Consider the following 5064-nt stretch of genomic DNA (forward strand, 5'->3'; position numbering starts at 1 on the left):
GGTCCTTGTTGTTGTGCCCCCCCCCCCCTTTAATTTCTCCCCTCCCCCCCCCCCAAAAAAAAAAAAAAAAGGGGGGGGGGTTGGAATAAAGCAATGCCCCCCCCCCCCCCCTCCAACGCCCCCCCCCCCAAAAATGTGTTGTGTTTTATTTTGGGGGGGGGGGGTGGGTAATTATTGGGGGGAGTGTTTTAATGATGGGGGGGGGCTTAATGATGGGGGGGGGCTAAAGGGGATTTAGGGGAGGGGGATAATTATGGGGGGGGGTTAATTATGGGGGGGGGTCTTAATTATGGGGGGGCCTGAAGGGGATTTGGGGGAGGGGGGTTAATTATGGGGGGGGGGTCTTGATTATGGGGGGGGGTCTTAATTATGGGGGGGCTAAAGGGGATTTGGGGGAGGGGGTTTAATTATGGGGGGGGTCTTTTAATGGGGGGGAGTCTTAATTATTGGGGTCCTAAGCTGGTTTTTGGGGGGGGGGGCTAATTAAGGGGGGGTCTTTTAATGATGAGGGGGGTCTTAATGATGGGGGGGGGCTAAAGGGGATTTGGGGGAGGGGGGTTAATTATGGGGGGAGGGTTAATTATGGGGGGGTCTTAATTATAGGGGGGTCCTAGAGGGATAATTATGGGGGGGTCTTAATTACGGGGGGGGGGCTAAAAAGGATTTGGGGGAGGGGGGTTAATTATGGGGGGGGGTCTTAATTATGGGGGGGTCCTAGAGGTATAATTATGGGGGGAGGCGGTTTAATTATAGGGGGGATCTTAATTATGGGGGTACTAAGGGGGATTTGGGGGGGGGCTAATTAAGGGGGGGTGTTTTAATGATGGGGGGGTCTTAATTATGGGGGGGGTCCTAAAGGGGATTGGGGGGGGGGACTAATTAAGGGGGGGTCTTTTAATGATGGGGGGGGTCTTAATGATGGGGGGGGGCTAAAGGGGATTTGGGGGAGGGGGATAATTATGGGGGGGGTCTTAATTATGGGGGTCCTAAGGGGAATTTGGGGGCGGGGGGCTAATTAAGGGGGGGGGTGTTAATGATGAGGGGGGTCTTAATTATGGGGGGGGCTAAAGGGGATTTGGGGGAGGGGGGTTAATTATGGGGGGGGGGTCTTAATTATGGGGGGGTCCTAAAGGGGATTGGGGGGGGGGACTAATTAAGGGGGGGTCTTTTAATGATGGGGGGGGTCTTAATGATGGGGGGGGCCTGAAGGGGATTTGGGGGAGGGGGATAATTGGGGGGGGGTTAATTATGGGGGGGTCTTAATTATAGGGGGGTCCTAAGGGGGATTTGGAGGGGGGGGCTAATTAAGGGGGGGTGTTTTAATGATGGGGGGGGCTTAATTATGGGGGGTCTTAACGTGGATTTCGGGGGGGGGTTAATTAACGGGGGGTCTTTTAATGGGGGGGGGTCTTAATTATAAAGGGCCCTAAGGTGGATTTGGGGGGGGCTAATGAAGGGGGGGTGTTTTAATGATGGGGGGGTCTTAATTATGGGGGGGTCCTAGAGGGATAATTATGGGGGGGGCGGTTTAATTATAGGGGGGGCCTTAATTATGGGGGGTCCTAAGGGGGATTTGGGGGAGGGGGGGACTAATTAAGGGGGGGTCATTTAATTATGGGGGAGGTCTTAATTGTGGAGGATCCTATTGGAGTACCGGGGGGGGGAGGGGTGTTAATTACTGGGGGGCGAGAGTGGGCGTGGCTTATGGAAGGGAGGCGTGGCTTGGATTAGCCAATAAGATGACGTGTGGGCGTGGCCTCGAGGGCGCGGTTTGGGGGTGGGGGGCGTGGCTACGGGAATGGCCGTGGCCAGAAGGCACAGCTAGCCAATAAAAGGGAGAGCAGCGTCTGTGGGCGTGGCTTTTGCGGAGTGGGCGGGGCTTAAGGGAAGCGGCGAGCGGCGTGTGGGCGTGGCTTGCGCCTAGTGGGCGTGGCTTCGGTGAAACGTGCGGGGCGGGGTTTAACGGGGTGGTTTATGAATGGCGCTTGGGTTGGCCAATAGAAAGGCAGACTGGCAGAGGGCGTGGCTGGAGGCGTGGCCATAGCGGTGTGGGCGTGGCTACCGAAGGGCGATGCTGCGTTGGGTGTGGAGGGGGCGTGGCTTCGTGGGGTGAGCGTGGCCAGAAGGGGTAGATGAGCCAATAGGAAAGCCAGACCGCGATGGGCGTGACAGGGGCGTGGCTCCTAGGTGTGGGCGGGGTCAGGAGAGGGACGAGCCAATAGGAGAGCGTGACGACTCGGTGGGCGTGGCGCGGGGCGTGGCTTCGTGCGATGGGCGTGGCCATGGGAAAGGCGTAAGCCAATAAGAGCCAGACTGCCGTGGGCGTGACGCGGGACGTGGCTTCTATATGTAGGCGTGGCCATGGGAGGGATGAGCCAATAGGAGAGCGAATCCGCGCTGGGCGTGACGGGGGGGGGCGTGGCTTCCTGAGGGTAGGCGTGGCCAGGGTAGGTGTGAGCCAATAAGAGAGCCAGAACGCGGTGGGCGGGGCACGGGGCGTGGCTTCGTTCATTGGGTGTGGGCAGGGGAGGGCTGAGCCAATAGGAGAGCCAAACCGCGGTGGGCGGGGCGCGGGGAGTGGCTTCTTGGTGTGGGCGTGGACAGGACAGGGATGAGCCAATAGGACAGCGAATCCGCGGTGGGCATGACGGGGGGCGTCGCCATCGGAGGGCTGAGCCAATAGGGGAACCAGACAGTGGTGGGCGTGACTCGGGGCGTGGCTTCTAGATGTAGGCGTGGCCAGGGAAGGCGATGGGTGGAATGAGCCAATAGGAGAATGCGCGGTGGGCGTGACGCGGGGCGTGGCTTCTAGTTGTGGGTGGAGCCATGTGAGGGCTGAGCCAATAGGAGAGCGAATCCGCGGTGGGCGTGTCCTCGGGGGGCGTAGCTTGAGGCGGTGGGGGCGTGGCCACGGGAGGGATGAACCAATAGGAGAGCGAATCCGCGGTGGGCGTGTCGGGGGGCGTGGCTTCCTGGGGTAGGCGTGGCCAGGAAAGGCGTGAGCCAATTAAGGGAGCCAGACCGCGGTGGGCGTGACGCGGGGCGTGGCTTCTTGCGATGGGCGTGGCCATGTGAGGGCTGAGCCAATAGGAGAGCGAATCCGCGCTGGGCGTGACGCGGGGCGTGGCTTCTAGTTGTGGGTGGAGCCATGTGAGGGCTGAGCCAATAGGAGAGCGAATCCGCGGTGGGCGTGTCCTCGGGGGGCGTGGCTTGAGGCGGTGTGGGCGGAGCCAAAGGGCGGAGGCGCCGGAGCCGCTCGGATCCGCTCCGAACCGCTCCGCGGCCGCACCCGAAGGTACCGAATGGATGGGGATTGGGGGGGGGGGGGGGTGATTGTGCAATGAGTGTGCAAAGCACGAGCGGGAGAGGGGAGGATGAGGCTGCGGTGGGGGAGGGGGGGGGGGATGGGGCCTTTTCGGTGGGGGTGCGGGGCGATGTGGGCGTGCGATGCACGGCGAGGATGGAGGGGGGGGGGGGGGCGGTGTGAATGGGGAGAGGTGCGGGTGTGCAACGCGCGCGTGGGTGTGCAACGCGCGTGTGGGTGTGCGGCGCAGCTGGGGGCGTGCGGCGGGGTCGGGAGATGCGCGGTGCGAAGGGGGGAGAGCGGCGTGATGGTGGGTTTGTGATTGTGCGGTGCACGGCGGGTGTGCAACGCACGACGGGCGTGCAGGGGGAAAAGGAGAGCAGCGTGCGATGCTCCGGTGGTGTGCAAAGCTCCGCGCGGTGCCGGAGGGGGTGTGCAATGCAAAAGGAGAACGGCGTGCAACGCTGTGGGGGCGTGCAATGCAAAATGGGAGCAGCGTGCAAAGCTCCGAGGGTGTGCAGTGCAAAATGGGAGCGCCGTGCAACGCTTCGGGGGCGTGCAAAGCAAAATGGGAGCAGCGTGCAAGGCTGTGGGGGGGGTGTGCAATGCACGTGGGGGGTGTGCAAAGCAAAATGGGAGCAGCGTGCAATGCTGTGGGGGGTGTGCAATGCACGTGGGGGGTGTGCAAAGCAAAATGGGAGCAGCGTGCAGCGCTTCGGGGGCGTGCAAAGCAAAATGGGAGCAGCGTGCAATGCTGTGGGGGGTGTGCAATGGCAAACGGGAGCAGCGTGCAATGCTGTGGGGGGTGTGCAACGCACGTGGGGGGTTGCGGTGCTTCGGGGGTGTGCAAAGCAAAACGGGAGCAGCGTGCAATGCTGTGGGGGGTGTGCAACGCACGTGGGGGGTTGCGGTGCTTCGGGGGTGTGCAAAGCAAAACGGGAGCAGCGTGCAATGCTGTGGGGGGGCGTGCGGTGCTCTGGGGGCGTGCAATGCACGGGGGGTTGTGCAATGCAAAAGGAGAACAGCGTGCAATGCTCTGGGGGCGTGCGTTGCAAAATGGGAGCAGCGTGCAACGCTGGGGGGAGGGGGGTGCAATGCACGGGGGGGGGGGCGCGATGCAAATGGAGGGCAGCGTGCAAAGCTCTGAGGGCGTGCAATGAAAGTGGGGGGGGCGTGCAACGGAAAACGAGAGCAGCGTGCAGTGCACGGGGGTTGTGCAAGGCGCGCGGGCGTGCAATGCACGAGGGGGGGGGGGCGATGCAAATGGAGGGCAGCGTGCAATGCTCTCGGGGTGTGCAATGAACGTGGGAGGCGTGCAACGCTCCGGGGGCGTGGAGTGCAAAAGGAAAGCAGCGTGCAATGGTCGGAAGGTGTGCAAATGCAAAAGCAGAGCGGCGTGCAGTGCTCTGGGGGCGTGCAAGGCACGAGGGGGGTGCAGTGCAAAAGCGGAGCGGCGTGCAAGGCTTTGAAGGCGTGCAGTGTGAAATGGGAGCGGCGTGCAAAGCTCTGGGGGCGTGCAATGCAGAAGGAGAACGGCGTGCAAAGCTCTGGGGGTGTGCAATGCCGAATGGGGGCAGCGTGCAATGCTTTGGGGTCGTGCAATGCACGAGGGGGGTGCAATGCAAAAGGAGGGCAGTGTGAAAGGTACTGGGGGTGTGCAATGCATGTGGGGAGCTGCACTGCAAAAGGAGGGCAGCGTGCAAGGCTGTGGGGGCTGTGCAATGCATGAGGGGTGTGCAATGCACGTGGGAGCTGCACTG

Source organism: Phasianus colchicus, chromosome 31 (assembly GCF_987193195.1).
Source record: "Phasianus colchicus chromosome 31, bPhaCol1.hap1.1, whole genome shotgun sequence".
Lineage (NCBI taxonomy): Eukaryota > Metazoa > Chordata > Aves > Galliformes > Phasianidae > Phasianus > Phasianus colchicus.